Raw genomic sequence first — 21,693 nt, forward strand, 5'->3', positions numbered from 1 at the left:
ATGGTTTCTCAACAGGGGTGGCACTGATTCAGAGAAGAAAACTGTCAGGGAAAGGGTGGGTGGTGCCCTGTATCCTGTGCCTTGTTACACTGCTTGTATGCATGCTTAGCAGAATCCCTGGCCTCACAGGTTGACAGAGGTAGTTTCTTCCCAAGGCAAGCCAGCCAAAATGCCTCCAGACTTTGCCTACTGTCCTCTCAGCTGCAGATCAGCCCCTGATGGAGACTGCCTTGGGGAAGAGGGAGTGGGTTATCCCCTGGTAATAGATGAGCAGGCTTGGAGGGGCCTCTTCCTGAGAGGAAGGGACCCATTGGGATATCCCCACAGCCCATTTCTCTGCCCACATCTCTGAAAAGGTTCCAATGTTAAAAGGGGATATCAGTGCAAAGCCTGCTCCATGCCATGAATAAATTGTGTTCTAGAGCCTGGGTGGGACATGGATCAGGGATGGCCTGCCATAACTGAGTCAGTGTCCTTGTCCTGCCCAACCCAAGAAGCACCACTACATGGAGCTTCCAACTGAGGTACAGCAGGCTCTGGGCCAACTCCCTGCTGGCTACATCCTTCACTTCACACACTCCTTCCCCAGGCTGCTGCTACACACTCACCATGCCAAAAGGGCCTGAGCTTTGAGAGCTTTTTCCTGCCCTACTAGTCACCAGCTTTGGTTGCTGGGAGGTCCTGCCAGATGTCAAAGACCTGAGACAACCAGGTGCCCCAAAGGTGGACCAAGGAGTTAAGCCTGTGGCTCAACCTTGTCTAGGGAGCATCAAAATTTTGGACAGCATCAAAATATTGGACAGCAGTTTAGCAGCCTGAGGCTGTTGGGACAGAGAAATACTCTGGGTTCAGAGTACTCACAAAAATACAGGATAAGAAAAGATATGCATATATATTGAATAAATATAAAGCAAAGGAAACAACAGTCTCAAATTCAATAGAAATTCACCTATACAAGTTAAACTGTAGGCTGAGGGCAGGGGAAGAGGTTATAAACTCAGATCCAGACATATGCAAAAATAACTTACACAGCAACCCCTTCCCTACCCAGCCTCATGGACAGGGGACACTGAACAGCAGTCCCGGAAACCCAGCAATGCAGTCCCAGGCAGAGCTTGCAGAGTAAAGGGGCACCAGCCCAAATGACAGAGTCCTAGGAGTCATCCTCCATCTGTTGCAGGTAGACTTTGAGCTCAGCAGCCTGTCTACCATGGTGTGGGCATAGCATAGCTGTCTACCCAGTTCCTCGCAGCAGCCATATTCCTCCAGAAGGCTCAGGCAGTATGTGTGGAAGTCCCCGTTCTTGTTGATGTAGGTCACAGCTGCCATCAGGGGACACAGGATAAGTTTGCTGTGGTCCTTGGAGGGAAGAAGGGAGTGAGGGAAGAGCTAGCTGGTGCCCGAGGTTGAGGCAAAGCGGAGGAAGACCCCCCACCAGGTGAAAGGACAGCACTTCCACCCCACCCAGCCACCTCAAATACAGGCCCCAACAGACCTGGAAGAAACCAATCTGTATAGTGCCGTTGCTGAGGTGCAGGGTGATGGTGTGTCTTGTGCGGAGCCATTTTTTCAGGTAGGGCAGCCGGGCCAGCTCATCACCTTCCTGGGCTGTGGTGTTGGCCCCTGCCTTCTGCAGGTTTTCATTCATGTAACTTCGGAAATGCTGGAGGAGAGGGATCTGGTTCGAAAGTTGGGGCAGGGATTCCAGAATAAGGGCCTGACCCCAAGGCAGTCCCCATACCCTGCCACACTGCCCCTCAGCAGCCAGTTCCCACCTTCTTCATCAAGGAGTCAGGGTGGGAGCTCATGGTGGGGTGAGACTCCATACCATCACGGTCTATGTACTGGAGGCTGTCGCCATCATTGTAGAGGACGAGGCATGCTGAGTCATTAAAGAGTGCCCCTGTATTGTTGTCAGGGAGACAATATTCTAATGGCAGGGGGAGGGCTATCTTAGAAAGGCAGGAGGAGGTGGACAAAGGCTGGGAAGAGCTCAGTAGTAGAGCGCTTGCATGCATAAGTTAGTAACATAGACACACAATTACAGACATCACTCAGTCATTCACTCAAAAGCTACCATGGCCACACCATCCTCTGCCCATCCCACATTCTGGAGACACCTACCAAGTCCATATTTCATTCATTGGTCTACCCACAGGCTGACCCAGAAAATGGGGATGCATGCAGGATCCTCAGCCTCCTCTGGGATAGAAACACAGCACTGGTTAGGCCAGCCCCTTCTCCTATCTTTTCAGATAGCCCTCCGCAGAGCTGGGGGCGGGGCACCCCATGAAGCCTGGGGAGGGCTCTGAAGGCACAAACCCAGGCACCCAAATGGAAAAATTGCAGCCCAGGACATCAAGTCGCAATGCGTTAAGTGGGCCCCTTTACTGTGTCCCAGGAACTGTGGTAGGTATGGATAGGAAAAGAAACCCGAGGCTTCTGGAAGGACCCATGTATAACCCACAAGGATGAAGAGTGATCAAAGTCTCTCAGCTGCTCTGTCATTAACATCAGGGCTGGTGAAAAGCCTAGTGCCCCATATTAAAGTGGTGAAGACACTGAGCAGACCCAACCATTCCTGCAACGCTAGAACCAACTCAGTGTACACGAGTCCCAACTGCAGATACATGGATGTGTTGGGAAGAAATGTTACGGAGAGTTAAGTCAGGTTAGGAAGTGCTGGCAGTGGGGGTCAGGGTGGTGACAGTGGGCACAAAAGCCCTGAGGCTGGAGCTGACCTGAGTCTCTTGAGGACCAAGGGATTAATTCCCTGGGCAGAAAGGAGACAGAAGATGCAGCTGTGCAGAGGTGACCTATCAGTCACCTACAGAGTGAGATGGGGCAGAAATAGGCAGAAGGCATACCAGGAGGGCCTTGGGTGTCAGGCTAACTCATCTGGATGTTGATCTCCAGGAAATGGGTGCTGCTTGATGACTGAGATGCCCTGCCTTCTCCAGATGGGAAGCCCCTGCTGGACTCACCTTACCTCACCTCCTTCCCTCTGAGGGCTTGGAGGCATTGACCCTGGTCAGCAGCTGCAGCATGTCACCAAGGTGGCTCTTGATGGCATCACTTGTCCCCCCAACCACTGGCTCCTCCTTTTCCCAGGGATGGTCAGGCAAGGGTCTCTCTACACCTGAGAAGGTGACATGGCCATTAGCCAGGCACAAAACCACTGGAGGGAGCACAGGCTGTCTGCCACAGCCAGCACTCTTCCCACAGTCCCATTAGCTCTCACTGCTGTTGGGAACTGAGTCAGGACCGGGTTGGTGTGTCAGGTACATGGTGCTTACTGAGAGGCCACAAAGCTTCAGGTGCTCAGGCCTCTGCTCCAACAGCCTGTCTCTCCAGGACAGCAGCTGTTGCTGTCCCTTAGGGAGGGAACCTGGAGGCACAAATTCAAGCAAAGAATGAAGGGCACCTTGTGCATCCAGGAAGTCAGGAGGATGGGTGAAGCGCAGTGTAAGCCTTTTGCTTTGAGTGCCTACAGATAACAGTCTAATGAAAGCCACACTGAATCATTAGTTGGCCTATGGTGACCGGAGCTGTGCTGGTCACTGATGCTGTCTTTATTATTGAACGATTCACTTCCCCAAAGCAGCATGTATCAGTTCTCCCATGAAACAGGACATTCCCTAAAGTTTCAACTAAAAACAACAGCAACAAAAATCCCACCATGCTGCACTAAGAATTTAAGTGTGAAATAAAAATTTAAAACTAGCTAAAAGGGGGCTGGAGAGATGGCTCAGCCACTAAGAACTCTGGGTATTCTTGTCAAGACCCTGGCTTTGGTCCCCAGCATTCTCATGGAGGCTCACAACCACCTGTAACTCTAGTTCCAAGGAATCCAAGACAATCTTCTGGCCTCTGTGGTCTCCAGGCATTCATGTGGTGCACATTCATATATGCATGCAAAATACCCATTCATAGGAAAAACAAAATGAGTGTTTAGAATATGTAAAATCACACCTGTCCAAATATAACTATTGGAAATGGAGGAGGACTACCCCAGGATCACATAACACATGATACAATTTTCTACATTTGGATAATCTGGAAAATGTCTATAATATATCTTCATTTATTGCTACTTACTAAAAACAAAGAATCCTTAAAGTAGCAGTATTTTAATACCTCCCATAGGATAGGAATCCACAAGTCCAGCACTACAGGAAAGGGTCACAGAAAAGGGGGCTCAGCAATAGTTCAGTTAATAGAGATCTTGTATAGTGTGAAGCCATGAATTAAGATTCTCAGCTCCTTATAAACTGGCCATGGTGGCCCACACCTGTAATCCTAGCACTCGGGAGACAGAGGCACAAGGAACAGAAGTTCAAAGTCATCCTTGGCTACTGGGAATTCTAAGCAGACTGGGCCACATGAGACACTGTCTCAAAAATTAAAAGGGAAAAATAAAAATTACAGTAATAATTACTATACCAAGACCCACATGTGCATGCCAAAATTGATGGCCAATAGTTTTTCAAACAACTTCCTGTAAGATACTTGTCAATTACGGAAGAAACAGTATCTGTAGCAGAGACAGCCTTGTCTCCCTGACACACTGAAAAGAGCACATCCTCTCTGCAGAATTCCTGCTCAGAATGTAGAATCTTCCCTAAATCATGAGGAAGCAACAAATCCAACAGGAAACACACTCCTCAGCAACCTCTGAGCATGTCAAGGTCACAAGACACAAGGAAAAGCCCAGAGACTGTCACAGGCTGGAGGAAACTAAGAAGCTGAGGTCTCTAAATGCCATGTGCAGTACTGACTTGCATCCTGATACAGAACAAGGTGATGTTAGTGGCGAATCTGATTGACAGGAGGACTGGAATTTGTTGACAGGATTATCTGGTGGTTAACGTTTTTGTTTTGGTAATTATTCCATGGTAGAGATGTGCTGAAGTGGAGGAACCTGGGGGAGGATGCTGGGGAATGGTACATGGGAAGTCAGCCCTATTTTGTTTATAATATTTTTGTATAGCCCTAAAAAATTTCAAAATAAACCAAGTCATTGAGTCAGGGGTGAGGCACACATTTGTAACCCCAGCATTTGGGAGTTCAAGGCTAGCCTGAACAACATGAGACTGTCTCAAAGCACCAAAACCAAAACTAAATCATTGCAAGTCATTTGCCTAAAAATGTAAATCTAATTGAAACAGATGAACTGAGAATTTTATATTACATTGGAAGTATATCCACACAGAGAAACAAAGTCTTTCAAGCTACTTCTCAAAGACTACAACCCTTAATGAAATATATTAAGGTCAAATAAAACTGCAAGAAAAAAATAGTAATTCTAAAAACAGTGGCACACTCCTATGAGCCCAGCACGGGAGGGGGGGTGGGGGGAAGAAGGGGCAGTGAGGCCAGAGATTTCAAACCTGAGGCCACTCTTGCCTTTTTAGTCTGTTTCAATAAAAAGGAAGGAAGGAAGGAAGGAAGGAAAGGAGGGAGGGAGGGAGGGAGGGAGGGAGGGAGGGAGGGAGGGAGGGAGGGAGGAAGGAAGGAGTGAGTTAAAAAACAAAACAAAAGAATGCTACCAGGTGAGGTGGCACACATCTTTGATCCCAGCACTTGGAAGACAGAAGCAGGTTGATCTCTGTGTGTTGGAGGCCAGCTTGAGATACATAGTAAGATCTTGTCTCAAAAAAAAAAAAGAAAAGAAAAGAAAAGAAAAACAGAAAAAAAAAATTGGGAAGATGTATGGGATTAGATTAATGCTGAGTGTCCTGAAGGTTGTGCTGGTGTCTGTCATGTGTTTTTTCCAGAAATATACACAGAAGCATTAGCAGCAGAAGAAAGCTCACTCTCAATTGGTTAAGAAAGAGAAACATATAGAGGACTAATGATAAAAACATCAAAAGAAATGTAAACAGACCAGGAAAAGAGGGTCAGAAGCTTCCTGTTCATTCTTCTATTTAATCCTTTGTTTTCTTTTTCAGACAGGGTTTCTCTAACAGCTCTGGCTGTCCTGGTACTTGCTCTGTGGACCAGGCAGGCCTCGAACTCACAGATGTACTTTAGTTCAAGTGTAAAATGGCAGACTGCTGGAGTTGGCTGTAGTGCCATTTCAAAAGTGAGATGTGCTGACAAACCTGTAATCCAGAGCCCTAGGCAGGAGGACTGACTCCAGAGCAGCCTGGTGACAATGAGAGACCTTCTCCTGACAGACAAAGCACAAGCCCTCAAAGGGGTGAAGGTACACAGTGAACAATGGTGGCTGAGAATAAGAACTGAGGACAGGTGCCGTGTTATACTCCATGTCTATACCTGACAAGTTCCAGCATTCTCAACAGAACATGCAAGAGAGATGATAGGGACTTCTAAATGTAATAAAAATAGAATTTCCTGGGCATGGTGTTCAGTCCATTTTCTCCTTATCCAGTGCAATTGGTTGATTCAGTCTGTTTTTCCTGCCAAGGCCAAAGGTCAGAAGAGCCCAGGACTAGACCTCAAGGATAGGACCCAACTCTGGGGGCAGAGTAAGGTGCATGTACCCTGAAATGCACCCTAGAAATCTGGGCTCTCTGGGGTCTACCCTACCAAGACCAAGCTTCACCTTTCTCGAGGACTTGCTGGGATCCAGGCTGCTGGGAGCTACTGAAAACCTTGGTGTGATGGGGAGGCAGGTGATGGGGAGATGCACAGGGATATAGCCAAACGTGAAGAACTCATCATTGAGCAACTCGTGAATGGTGGGGTGGGCAGTGGTTTCTGTCTGAAGCATCTTCTAGATGAGGGAGGCAGCCACGGGATTGATTTGCTGGAGGGGAGAGGCAGAGCCTAAGTGAGATGAGACAGAAATCCCACCTGACATGCGGCTGCTCCAGTCTCAAATATGCCACAGCTCAGTGGCCATAAGTTCTACCAGGTCCTCCAGCCTCAGCTTTAGCAAGGACCAATGTCACCCTGCTGGTGAGAAGGATCATTTCCTGACACTTGGCACTCAATATTAACTGGGGACCATTTCGTCAGCTTGCCCTTGCAAAACACATTTTGTTATTTACCACCAGAGGGGCTTCCAGGTCCCCCAGACGTGTGTTTAAATCCTAGTTCTGCTTCCAGGATTCCAGCTCTGACAAATAGCCTGGGCTTCCTGGGCCCACCAAGGCATATCTGTAGAATGGGGGAGGAGAACCACACCTGGGGCCCCACCAGGTGGGACACCTGGTGTATGGGATAAAACCTAGAACAGGCCTGTCAGTCAGAGCATTAACTCTAGGCTTCTTATGTCCCAGGAATGCAGTCTTGTATATTAATTCATTTGGCCCTCACAAAAACTCCTAAAAGACTCTCTCCCCCTATATAGTTTGAACTGAGACAGGATCTCACTACATTGCTGAGTGTAGCCTGGAACTTGTGATCCCCCTGCCTCAGCCTTACAAAAGTCAAGGCTACTCCAGGAGTTCCCCAGCTCTGGGCTGCAGTAAGAGAGGACTCCCCAAGGACCCCAGAGGCCACTGCTATCCACCACAGGCCTCTGTGATAGGACTTCTGCCTACCATCAGCCTTTAGGCTGATCTAATTCTCCCATCAGTACTCATCAGTGCTTCCATAGCTTTATTGAAAGTCAACCAGGGACTGAATTAAACCCAGGTTCAGAACTGAGATTCCACAGTCCTAACAAGTCCTCGGGTGTTGATATTTTGGGTCTGTGCATGCTTTTAGTAAGCAGCAAAGAGCTGGAGGAAGAAGTGAAGAAACTTTCTGGTCCATTCTCTGGATCATAAGTCCAAGCTACAGGAGGAATCCTACAGCCTACACCAGATTGGTAGGGAAATAGGACTTCATGTGGGCAGCCTGCTCGCTGAAATAGCCTTTGTATAAGGGGCACTCCAAAATGACCCTTTGCCAGAAAGTTTCCGGTGTGGGCGCCCCAGCCTTGCAGCAGAAACACCCACTTTATCCCGACAGAGCTCCAAAATCACAAACACAAAGTCACTGTCCTCGAAAACGCTGTGGAAGCCTAAGACGTGTTGATGTGTGAGGCTGCGGCGAATGGAAACCTCTGTAGACATCTTCTTCTGGATCAGCAAAAACTTAGGCACGACCTTGCCTGTGAACACCTCCTTAGTGTCTGGGTCTGAGATTTCGAAGCATTTGGCAAAGCCTCCTTTACTCAGAAAGCGGCCCCTTACATACTGGTGCCTGCTGAGTGGGTCCAATAAGCCCTCCGGAATCTCAACAGTGGGGCAGCCACTGGGACACTGGGAACTGCATCTCCCTGGACCCTGGTTTTCTGGAGGTGGGCTGGTGCTCAAGCCAGCTTTCCAGCTTTGGCCTCTGAGGAGGATGCTGGGAAACACCAGCCTTGGATTATATTTCCTTGAAAACTAGGGTTTCCTGAGAGAAACCTGTGGTAGCTGGCTCACCTCCTCCTGTGCTGGACACAGACCCTTCATGCTGGGGAAATGGGCACACTGCCATCTGGACTTACTGCAGAGCTCCTACATCTGCTGTCTCAGGCCATGCCTGAAAGTCGCCACCCTGTGTCTCCTGGTGTAAGGAGCTCATCACTTTAAATAGGACAGACATGGGAAAGGGACTCTAGGAGAACTTGAAATATGCAGCACTTAAGCTAAACCTACTGTGCATCCCTCTCTCCATGGCTCCTCCCTCTTCCATCCTCTCCAGATTCCTCCCTTAGCCATCTTTAGTGCTGCCTCTGAAATCTCTGGTTCTCATCTTCTGCTCAACTATGTCACTTTATTTAGAAGCAGGTTTGTACTGTGGCACTGGTGATTTTAAATTCAGACTTTTAAATTTTCACACCTATACAGTGAAACAAGATAATGTGCCAATTGCAAAGGACAGGTGACAGTATTAAATACAAAATTAGTGTGGTAGCTTAGCCTGATGGGGTCTTGCCCTGAAGTCACCACTCCCCTTATTCCATTTATCAGCAGTCTTTTCTTTAAACATTTTATCTCCTTGAGCCCTGGACTTGGCTCCAACATTACATTTCCGGGTGTTCCTTATCTCTTCAAACTATATGTTTTATTTTTCCTTGCTCATCTTGCTCCTGCACATCTGCTTAAGACTGGCCACTAATAACCACCAAACACACTCTTGGAAAACAATTCAGACTGACTTGAAATCTCCTCCCCCAAGGCTGTTAATTCAAAAGTCTTCAGTTCAGTTTCAGACCGATTTCAGGACAAGGGCAAAAGAAGCCACATTCTTTTCCAAAACATCACAAGAATGGTCTACAGACCTCTTACCCTCTGAAACTTTTTTGAGCTGGGCTTCCATAGTTCAAATCATCCTGAGCACTGTCTTCCACGCTTCCACTAGGATGACCCATTAAGCTCCACCTAAAGTATCCAACCATTTTTCTAGTCCAATGTCCCAAAGTCTTCCACATTCATCCATCAAACATCATGGTCAGGCCTGTCACAGCAATACACCAGTCCCTGGCACCAGTTTCTATCTTAGTCACTGTTCTATTGCTGTGAAGAGACACCATGACCAAGGCAGCTTTTATAAAAGAAAGTATTTAATTGGGGGTTTGTTTACAGTTTCAGAGGTTTAGTTCATTATCATCATGGCAGGAAGCATGCTGGCATGCAGGCATGCTCTGGAGCAGTAGCTGAGAGCTATATCATGATCAGTGGGCAGAGAGAGACCCTGGGCTTGGCATAGGCTTTTGAAATCTCAAAGTCCATTGTCAGTGGCACACTTCCTCCAAAAGGCCTCACCTCCTAGTTCTTTTAATCCTTTCAAATAGTGTCACTTATTCCCTGGTGACTAAGCATTCAAATATATGAGCCTATGGGAGCCATTTTTATTCAAACCACAACACAAGTAATGTGTAACTCAGGTCTTTGTGCTTGGAAGGTGTGATGGCTGATCTTGGCTGTCCTTATAGATTGCTGGTTGACGGGGCAAAGGGAAGCACACTGTGGGCAGTACATTCCCTAGGCAGGTGGGCCTGTATGTATAAATAGATGGCTAAGCAGAAGCCACCAGCGGGTAAGCCACTAGGCAGAATTTCTTCATGGTTTCTGCCTCAAGCTCTTGCTTTGAGTTCCTGCCTCAGTTTCCCTTGATGATGGACTAAACTTTAAGCTTCAATAAACCCTTTCCTTACTGGTTGCTTTTGGTCAGGGTGTTTATCGTAGCAAAAGAAAAAGAAGCAAACACACAAAGCAATGACTTTACTCACTGAGCCATCCCCAGCCAGAGTAGTGGGTTCTGAGGGGAGGCTTCTCGATCTTCAGCACAAAAAACTGAAAGTTAAAATTTTTTCATTTTATTTTTTATGTTTATGAATACTTTGCCTGCTTGCATGTCTGTGCACCATGTGTGTGTTTTGTCTGTGGAGTTCAAAAGAGGGTGTCAGATCTCCTGGACCCCAGTAGGAAGGATGGCCATGTGTATCTATAACCCCAGTTTGGGGAGGAGGTGGAGACAGACAGACTATGGCAGCCTGCTGGCCAGCCAGCCTAGCAGAAGTGGTGAACTTCTACTTAGTCAGACCCTGTCTCAAGGCACAAAGGTGGATCCTGATAGACAAGCCATATGACATCCTACTCTGGTCTCTGAATGCATGTGCATAGGTGCACACACCTGCACATTCATGTGTTTGTGTGCCAACATACCATGCATACATATGTATACAACACACACACACACACACACACACACACACACACACACACACACGTGTGTGTGTGAGGATGAGCAAAGAGTCCCCATTTTTAACTCTTTGTGTGGCTTTCAATGAGATATAATTTCACATGATAATTTTTTATTATGTAACAAAACCCTCCAGAACTTAATGGCTTAAAACATCAAACTATTTATTTGGATATATGTTTGTGATAGTGTTTTAACTTGTGCAGGAGCACATGTCCATGTGAGTATGCATGCATATGTATGAATGCATGCATGAGGGAGTCACAGAACCTTTTGTAGTGTTCCTCAGGTGCTGTCCATGCTCCTCCTATTCTGAGACAGAGTCTCTCTGCTCAGAACTCACCATGTAGGCCGGACTGGTTGACCAGCGAGATCCCAGGATGCATTTGTCTCTGCCTCTTCAGTGCTGGATTAGTCTTGCACTAACAACATCCTCGGGTCTTTTCACATGGGTTCTGGGGCTAAAACTCAGGTCCTTGTGTTTGCAAGGTAAGGACTTTACCAACATGGTTCTCTCCCTGCCACTGTTTCTTTTTAAAAATACTCTTAGCTGATACTTAAAATGTAAAAATTGTCTTTTTAATGTAGTACTGTGTTATATTCAATGCATGTATCCATTGCATAATTTAAGTCAGGTTAAACATACCTGTCTCCTCAAACATTTATTTATTTATGGTGAAAACCTGCCAGTTTTTTTTCACCATACACTCCCAGTCTCCTGGAATTCACTGTTTAGATCAGCCTGACTCTGAACTCACTGAGATTTCCCTGATTTGGCCTCTCGAATACAAAGATTAATAGTATTCAGCACCTTGACTGGCCCTTCGAGCTTTTATTTTTATTAGTATTTTTTTTAATTTTATAATTTAATTTAATTTTACATATCAGCCACGGATTCCCTTGTTCTCCCCCCTCCCGCCCTGCCTCCCCCCCAGCTCACTCCACATTCCCATCTCCTCCAGGGAAAAGACTCCCCTGGGAATTGAGTTCAGTCCCCTCCCCTGGGAATTGAATCCAGTCCCCTCCTCCCAGGCTGAGCCAAGTGTCCCTGCATAGGCCCAGGTTCCAAACAGCCAGCTCATGCACTGAGGATATGTCCTGGTCCCAGTGCCTGGATGCCTCCCAAACAGATTAAGCTAATCAACTGTCTCACTTATCCAGAGGGCCTGATCAAGTTGGGGGCTCCTCAGCTATTGGTTCATAGTTCATGTGTTTCCATTCATTTGGCTATTTATCCCTGTGCTTTTTCCAACCTTGGTCTCAACAATTCTCGCTCATACAAACCCTCCTCTTTCTTGCCAATTGGACTCGTGGAGCTCCACCTGGGGCTTGGCCATGGATCTCTGCATCCAGTTCCCTCAGTCATTGGATGAAGTTTCTAGCATGACAATTAGGGTGTTTTGCCATCCTGTCACCAGAGTAGGTCAGTTCAGGCTTTCTCTCGACCATTGCCAGTAGTCTATTGTGGAGGTATTGTAGAAGGAACCTTAAAAGTTCTTATTAATAAAATCAAACCTGAGGCGAGTTATTGGGGTCCATGCTGGTAGATCAGAGAGACAGAACAAGCCACAGCTAACCTCACCTGGTCAACTTCTCAGCTGGTATTGTTTCCTCAGACTGGAAGCTTCTGTGTCCTCATCCCAATGGCTCTCAGCTGAACTGCTGCTGGAAGGCCTGAAGCTTAACCAGCCACATGCTTATCCAGCCAAATGCTTAACCAGCCAAAAGCTTAACCAGCCAAAAGCTTCTAGTTTCTGGTCCTCACACCTCATATGTCTTTCTGCTTTCTACCACCACTCCCTGGGATTAAAGGCTGGCTTTCTGGGATTAAAGGCATGTGTCACCATGCTTGGCTATTTCCAATGTGGCCTTGAACTCACAGAGATCCAGAGGGATTTCTATCTCTCAAATGCTAGGATTAAAGGTGTGAATGCCACCATTTTCTAGCCTTTGTATTTAGTGACTGTCTGTTCTCTGACCCCAGATAAATTTATTAGAGTACACAATATTTTGGGGAACACAATACCACCACATTTCCTCTCTTTTTGTCTAAAATTAAAGAAAGCTTATAACTAATACAAGAAAAACTATCCAATAAGTATATACAATATATACAGCCAAAAATTACATTAATGATGTCTCGTCCATTAACATTTGACAGATTCAGATAAAAACTCCATTATATATATTAACAATGTCCAGTCCAGTAACATCTGATAAACTCAGACCAAAAAATTTTCATTACTTAACTTATTTAAAACAAGTAGTTCCTTTTTAAAAGTAGATTCCATAATCTCCCTTTTTATCTTATCATATCCATATTCTCTTTTTTTCTTTTCATAATACATTCAGTAGTCTACCTTTTGTCATTTTTATATCTTCCCCTCTTTCTTCAGTGTAGATTCAGTGATCTACCTATTTATCCTATTATTTCTTTATCTTTTTTCTCAGAGTAGATTCGATGATCTATCTCATATCTATATTCTCTTTTTCTTTTTGCTTTCTAGGGGTGAAGATATCTTTAGGGAATCTTGAAAAGAAAATTTTTGCGTTAATCATCAAGTCCTGTATTGTTTGTCCAGTCTCTGCATAATAGGAAAGTTCAGGGCTTGTTTCAAGTCCTTGTTTGAGTAGTCTGTCAAGCTGGATCATCTCAACTAGTCCTCTCAAAATTGTTCTGACCAGTTTGTAGTCCAAAGTCGATTTTTCCATGGTGTTAATCGGCTTAATGGCTTTATCATAGTCCATGTGGAATCATCATTGTAGGATCCTGTCATCTTTTTGAAGATTTCAAAGTCACTGTTAGGCATGGTCATGGTTTCCTGCAGACTTTTTTTTTTTTGCCTCCTCTGTGGTTTGAAGCAATCACAGTGTGATAAATGTCTGTCTCTCGGAACCATGAACATTCTTCCCTTGAACAGAAAATCTTCACAACAATTTTTCTCCCCACCATTTGTCTTGCCAAACTTTTCCAAACTGACCTTTGCCGATGCTTTCTTGTAACACGATGGTCCTGGCAATTCTTCTCTGAACCAGCAGCGGTAAACCCTTCGTCCCAGGTAGCAGCATCACCGCAGTCACCAACATGATGAGAAGGAGCTGGCAACGTGGAGCATTAGCCACTGCTTCCATGGTCCCACCACTGTTTGTGGCTCAGTCCCGGCCAAAGCTTCTCCCAAGCCTCCTAGGCTGGCCTCAAACTCGGGATCCTACTGCCTCTGTCTCCTTCAGAAAATTCTACCAGCGTGCGCCGCCACCACCACTGGCTGAGTGTAGTTTGGGCTTGAGCTGGGGCTCACAAGGTCACAGGCAAACAGTTTTTTCATGAATTCGTAACACAAACGTTGGGCGCCAGATGTAGCATGAACCTTCAAAGTTCTTATTAATAAAATCAAACCTGAGGCGAGTTATTGGGGTCCATGCTGGTAGATCAGAGAGACAGAACAAGCCACAGCTAACCTCACCTGGTCAACTTCTCAGCTGGTATTGTTTCCTCAGACTGGAAGCTTCTGTGTCCTCATCCCAATGGCTCTCAGCTGAACTGCTGCTGGAAGGCCTGAAGCTTAACCAGCCACATGCTTATCCAGCCAAATGCTTAACCAGCCAAAAGCTTAACCAGCCAAAAGCTTCTAGTTTCTGGTCCTCACACCTCATATGTCTTTCTGCTTTCTACCACCACTCCCTGGGATTAAAGGCTGGCTTTCTGGGATTAAAGGCGTGTGTCATCATGCTTGGCTATTTCCAATGTGGCCTTGAACTCACAGAGATCCAGAGGGATTTCTATCTCTCAAATGCTAGGATTAAAGGTGTGAGTGCCACCATTTTCTAGCCTTTGTATTTAGTGACTGTCTGTTCTCTGACCCCAGATAAATTTATTAGAGTACACAATATTTTGGGGAACACAATACCACCACAAGGTATCTTTGTAGATTTCTGTGGACCTCTCTATCACTTTGCTTCTTCCTATTCTTATGTGGCCTTCGTTTATCATGGTCTCTTATTCCTTGTTCTCCCTATCTGTTCTTGATCCAGCTGGGATCTCCCGCTCCCCTAAGCTCTCTTTCCCTCGACCCTTGCCCTTCATTACCCCCCCTCTCACGTCCAGGTTGTTCATGTAGATCTCATCCATTTCTCTGTCATTGGGAGATCCCTGTGTTTTTTTGGGGGAGTGTACTGTTTTCTAGGTAGCCTCCCTGGAGTTGTGAGTAGCAGTCTAGTCATCTTTGTTTTGCATCTAGTATCCTCCTATGAGTGAGTACATACCATGTTTGTCTTTCTTAGTCTGGGTTACATCACTCAGGATGATTTTTTTCTAGATCCATCCATTTGACTGCAAATCACAGGATGTCATTGTTTTTCTCTGCTGAGTAGTATTCCATTGTGTATATGCACCACATTTTATTTATCCATTCTTCAGTTGAAGGGCATCTAGGTTGTTTCCAGGTTCTGGCTATTACAAACAATGCTGCTATGAACATAGCTGAGCAAGGGCTTTTGTGGTATGATTGAGCATTCCTTGGGTGTATGCCCAAGAGTGGTATAGCTGGGTCTTGAGGGAGAATGATTTCCAATTTTCTAAGAAAGGGCCATATTGATTTCCAAAGTGGTTGTACAAGCTTGCATTCCCAACAGCAGTGGAGTAGAGTACCCCCAGCTCCACATCCTCTCCAGCATAAAGTGTCTTCAGTGTTTTTGATCTTAGCCATTCTGACAGGTGTGAGATGGTATCTCAGAGTCATTTTGATTTGCATTTCCCTGATGACTAGGGGTGTTGAGCAATTCCTTAGATGTCTTTCAGCCATTTGAGCTTCCTCTGTTTAGTTTGAGAATTCTCTGTTTAGTTCAATAGCCCATTTCTTAATTGGACTGTTGGGCATTTTGATGTCTCATTTCTTGAGTTCTTTATATGTTCTGGATAGCAGTCCTCTGTCAGATGTGGGGTTGGTGAAGACCTTTTCCCATTCTGTAGGCTGTCACTTTGCCTTGTTGGCCATATCCTTTGGTCTACAAAAGCTTCTCAGTTTCAAGAGGTCCCATTGATAGATTGTTCCTCTCAGTATCTTTGCTACTGGTGTTATATTTAGGAAGTGATCCCCTATGCCAATTCGTTCAAGACTACTTCCTACTTTCTCTACTATTAGGTTCAGAGTCGCAGGATTTATGTTGAGGTCTATGATCCACTTGGACTTAAGTTTTGTGCATGTTGACAGATATGGATCTATTTGCAGCCTTCTACATGTTGATATCCAGTTGTGCCAGCATCACTTGTTGAAGATACTTTCTTTTTTCCATTGTACAGTTTTGCCTTCTTTGTCGAAAATCATATGTTCATAGGTGTGCGGATTAATGTAGGGTCTTCAGTTTGATTCGAGTGGTCCACATGTCGGTTTTTATGCCAGTACTTGAAGTGCTGATTGGATTCTGCCTTGAATTGTTTGGGAAACACCCATATCTGGAGCTTGTACATTTTATACAGTTGCAAACAAACAAGGAAAGGCAAGTTACATGTCAAATAATTTAAGTAAATTGGTTCAAAGTCCTTATAATTCAGTTCAAAAATTGGAATTATATGCTATTCTGTTGGTATTAATGGATTTTTCTGAACCTCTCAACATAGTTACTAGCTCTCAGTATGTTGAAAGAGTGGTATTACATATTGAGACTGCAGAATTTATCCCTGATGAGTCATAAATAACTTTGTTACAACATATATACTACAGGATATAATCAGGGATAGGAAGCATTCTTCATATATAACACACATTCAATCCCATATGAGTCTCCCAGGCCCTCTAGCATAAGGAAATGATGAGATCAATAAACTATTGATAGGAAATGTGCTGCAGAAAGAGGAAATTCTATGATCATGTTAGGTTTGTGTAATTTATTTCAATAATTTTTGTCAATATAAGTAAATACAAATTATCACTTAATTGAAAATATATTGAAGTATAACACTGTAAAGGATAGATTGTTCACTTTATTCCAACAAAGTAGATGGGCAATACCAATCTGGAATGGTTAATTGAAAGCATTTGGGAATTTTCGCTATTGAGCAATGATTTACTTGAGTCTGAAAAATCAAAGGAAATGTGGGCAAATGCCAGAGAGCTGGTGCAGAGAATTGGCTTGAAGTAAAAGGGGAACCTGAGCAGAAACCCACAAGTACTTTTGTTCCTAGTAGATATGAATCATTGTATGACATGTCCAGAAAGTCATATGCAAACACAGAGCATAACCACTGCCTCCAGAAAGCAGTAACATGAAGAACCTTTGGGAAAGACACTCACCTACTTGGTCCTGGGTGTCTCTTCACTAACAGCTGGTGTTCTAGTGTTTTTGTGAAGTACCACCACACTCCCATTGTCAAGGCCAACAATCAGGTTCTCACTTACATCCTGATCATCACTCTGACCTTCTGTTTTCTCTGTCCATTGCTCTTCATTGGCCGTCCTAACACAGCCACCTGTATCCTGCAGCAGAGCACATTTGTAGTTCTGTTCATGGTGGCTCTCTCCACAGTCTTGGCCAAAACTATTACTGTGGTTCTGGCTTTCAAGATAACTGTTGTAGGGAGACTGATAAGGTGGATAATGGTATCAAGAGCACCTAACTTCATAATTCCCATCTGCACCATTATCCAACTTGTGCTCTGTGGAATTTGGCTGAGCACCTCTCCTCCATTTATTGAGTCAGAAGCTTACTCTGAGCATGGACACATAATTATTATATGCAACAAGGGCTCCACTATTGCCTTCCATTCTTTCCTGGCATACCTCTGTGGATCTTACAGATTACTCCATGTTTTTCTTAATTACATAGACGTCTTCAAGCCTGTTTAGCACAAATCCAATTGTCAGAGATCATATAGCAATTTGAGATTTTATGTTTGTTGGTTCTGTTTATTGATGAAATTGTTCTTCATTCTCTCCTCTTCTATTGTTTTTACATAGTTCTCTTAATTAGAAAGCCTGTTTTCATAAAAATCAATTCTCTCTCTCAATCAATATGAAAGACAATATCAATGGGATGCTTATGTATTCGTTACCTCTTCCAAACTGCATAAGTTTGCCTTTACAGCATCATATGTTTTCATATGTATCCAGGTGTTTTTGATGCCCTTGGTATGTTTCCTGGATTCATCGTGCTTACATTTCATGTATGCTTGGCTATGAAGAAAGGCACATTTTTTAAAATGAATATAATTTTGACATGAAGGAATTACTCTGCAAAAAAACTGCACAATTAGCTGCCTACTAGAATAGAATAGACCAATTAATTTCTTAATTATAACCCAAAGTCAGATGTCAGTTAATAAGATATTTACCCAATTACATGAAGCTTTTGTTAAATCTGTACAGATTGTGAAATGTCCTGCTGTGACCAGTTCTGTAGAATCTGTGCTCATGTCTATCTTTCACTATAGATATCAAAATGGCTTTTCTACTCACTCACTCACAATTTTTCAATTTTGATAAATTACCCTTTATTCTTTATTGTGTAACTCCTGCGTATTTATGAGTACTCATTTCTCCATATTTTATCAGTATTGCTTAAGAGATTTGTAATTCTTTGGGAACAACATTTCTGACTCTTCTTATTTCATGTGCAGTGTACATTTGCATAAAATGTAAGACATTATGTGTTGTCTGCCTTGTACCTTGTCGTTTGTCAAATTTTTTGTAGTTTACAAGCTGTAAACTTTCAAGAATAAGGTAGAGGAAAACTTATACCAATCACTACAGGTAAACTGAAAACAAGCCAGAGTCTATCTTTGTGAATGGGCTCATCAGGGTGACTTTTATAAATACATTTTCTCATACGATAAGTTGTTATCATGGTTTCTCTTCCCTCATCTCCTCCCAAATCCTCCTTAAAGCCAACCAACCAGCTCCCTGACCCCTTTTTCTCTCTCTTTAGGAAACAAACAGGAAAAACTCCCAACCAGAACAAAATAAAACAAACAACAGCAAAACTAGGTAAAATGTGTAGAACACATGGAAAGGTAGGCACACACACACATAAACACACATTTACACACACAGGTGTCTTGCCTGCAATATAAGCTAGTGCAACTGTGGCATAGATTTTGAGGGAGTAATCAGTCAACATCTGATTTGACTGTAGGTCCACTCTATGGAAAACACACCTGACACTTTTGTGTGTGTGCCAAACACCTGAAAGTAAACGGAACAAGGGAGGAGGGTAAAACCAAATACCACTGTTCTATTAAAAGGCCATAGAAATAAGATGACTCCTAATGACATTCTGCAATAGATCAGTGCCTTCTTCAACCACTGTCAGAGAAGCTTCCTCCTGCAGCAGATGAGAGCAAATAGAGAGACCCACAGTCAGACATTATGCTGAGAATGATAGACCTTGGAACTCTCAGCCCTGAATGTTATGTCTCCCTCTAATCCCTCCCCTCAGGATGTAGGGATCACTGTGGTAGATGAGGTAGAAAGAGTGTTGGAGGGAGAAGGACTAGAGGACACTAGAAGAACAAGGCCCTCTACATCAACAAGATAGGCACACATGTGATCTCACACAGACTGTGACAACATGCACAGGGCCTGCACTGGTCTGTACCTGATGGGGCACAAGTGGATGTGTTCACATTCCTCCATTCCTAACCCAGTATCTGTTTCCCATTTCTAAGCAATTGCAAATGGAAAGTCTACTTTTTTCCAAGAGAGTCTCACTAAGGAAACAAAAGCTCCTTCTAAGTATAGGATACAAAACTAACACTGGATTGCCAACAGAAAAAATAACTCAGTGGTGTCTTTGAAGCATCCTTCTGTCATAATGCCCTGTCAGGCTTTTCATTTTTTCTCTTTTGTATTTTATTATGTATTTTGTATATGTATTATGGCTTCTTTATAAGTGGTTTTATGAGATTCCTGAGAGCATGAACAAGTGGGTCACTGTGTCTATATCTGTTTTTTGTGTGTTCTCTTGGGCAATTTTCCTCTTGTGTGGTAGTTTTCTACTATTCTGATGTGCTAGTTTTTTTTTTTTTTTTTTTTTTTTTTTTTGGTTTTTCGAGACAGGGTTTCTCTGCGTAGCTTTGCGCCTTTCCTGGAGCTCACTTGGTAGCCCAGGCTGGCCTTGAACTCACAGAGATCCGCCTGGCTCTGCCTCCCGAGTGCTGGGATTAAAGGCGTGCGCCACCACCGCCCGGCTTGATGTGCTAGTTTTTGTTTGATATACTGCCATATTATATTATATTTTATAAATATTTTTTAGAAGGCTAATGTTTTTTAATGAGAGATAGAATGGAGTTAGATCTGAGCAGGAGGAGTGATGGGGTGGAACATGGAGAAGGACAGATTGGGGAAACTGTAATTAGGATATATCATGTAAGAAAAAAAGATATTTTCCATAAATGAAAAGGAAAGATAAAAAATATAATTGGAAACCATAATATCTAAGCAAATGTGTGGAAGCTAGATTTTGCAAAAACAGAATATTATGAGCCCCAAAACTTCCAAGATATCATAGATTTCATTTTTTAATTTTGTTGTTTATTGAAAATAGTTTTTTTTTCCATACACTATATTGTTATCAGGGTTTTCCTTCCCCCACTCCTCCCAGATCTCTTTCACCTTCCTATCCACCCCAAAATACATCTTTTCTCTTGCCCTCTCATTAAAAACACACAGACATGTAAAATAAATAAGTCAATAAAAATAATCCAGAATAGGAAACAAACAAATAGAAAAAGTCATCATTCCCCGTTGAGTTCATTTTGTGTTGCCATCTACTGCCGTGCATATGGCCTGCCCTTCAGTGTCCTTTGTGTATCCTGTGAGACCTCATGGGAGAAACAAAGTTTTCCTTTCATTTCCTGAGCAAGTTTAAGTTTCTGCAGTGATTAACTGAAAAAGAAGTAACAAAAAATTGGTCATAAGAGAAGAGGAAATTGTCTTTTTCTGTTTGTTTATTTGAGACAGGGTTTCCATGTGTAACAGCCCTGGCTGTGCTGGAACTTGCTTTGTATACCAGGCTGGTCTCAAACTCACTGAGATCCACCTGCTTCTGCCTCCTGAGTGCTGGCATTAAAGGCAAGAGCCACCACTGCCCAGGTGGAATTCTTTAAAATGAGCTTGTTCATGATATATTGTGTACCACACTAAACTTTGTCAGAAGATCAGAGGGACAAGGGAACAAGCCACTGCCAGGTCTTACCTCTAGGACTCCTCAGCATGAAAAGTCCTCAGCTGATAGGATTCAGGGTGAATGAGCTTCCTCACCCAAAAAGGCCACCACTGTTTGACTCTGTTTATCTCCTAGATTGACTCAATCTTATGTAGTCCAGGGTGGCTTTGAACTCACAGACATCCAGAAGATCTCTGCCTTAGGAGTGCTAGGATTAAAGGTATGTGCCACCACTGTTTAGCATCTATGTTTAATCTTGGGGCTTGTTCTGTTCTCTGATCTTCAGGTAAATTTTATTAGGGTGCACAATATATCACCACATTTCCACACTTTTGTCTAAAATAATAAGAGGAGGTGATAGCTAATATAAGAAAAACTATATACAATAAGTATATACAATACATACAGTCAAGAATTACATTAACAATGTCCAGCCCATTAACATTTGACAAATTCAGACAAAGAGCTCCATTATTTATCCTATTTTAGTGAGTCCAAAATGTTGTATCTAATTCATTTCCTACCCTAACTTGTGTTACTAACCGAAAACTGTCTTTTGATGTCTTTCAGACTTGTACACTTACACCTCTTTAGTGAGTTTCTTTTCTACATTTGTTAGCATGGAAAACTATAGCTGTAACTATCTAGTCTTCAGAGCTCATGCTCTTTCTTTAAAATGTAATAAATACTTGATGCTGGTAAACAAACCTCGACAGATTACCTCCCAAAAGATAGCTTTTACTCTAGATCAAAATTTATTAAAATAAGCAATGTTCAGTTTAATTCTTATAGTAACAACAACAAGTACTGTGGAGAGAGACATAAGGTACAACAAAGACATTTACACACTCAGACCCCACACTTTAACCTAAAACTTCTTTAAAACAC

General features: G+C 43.6%; 1 pseudogene; it reads right to left on the minus strand.

Annotated features, from left to right (window-relative positions):
* Window positions 1–1,053: 1,053 nt before the first annotated feature.
* LOC102915471 (serine/threonine-protein kinase PLK1-like) overlaps window positions 1,054–21,693 on the minus strand; it is a 30,549-nt pseudogene continuing 9,909 nt past the window's right edge.

This window comes from Peromyscus maniculatus, chromosome 23, assembly GCF_049852395.1.
Source record: "Peromyscus maniculatus bairdii isolate BWxNUB_F1_BW_parent chromosome 23, HU_Pman_BW_mat_3.1, whole genome shotgun sequence".
In the NCBI taxonomy this organism is placed as follows: Eukaryota; Metazoa; Chordata; class Mammalia; order Rodentia; family Cricetidae; genus Peromyscus; species Peromyscus maniculatus.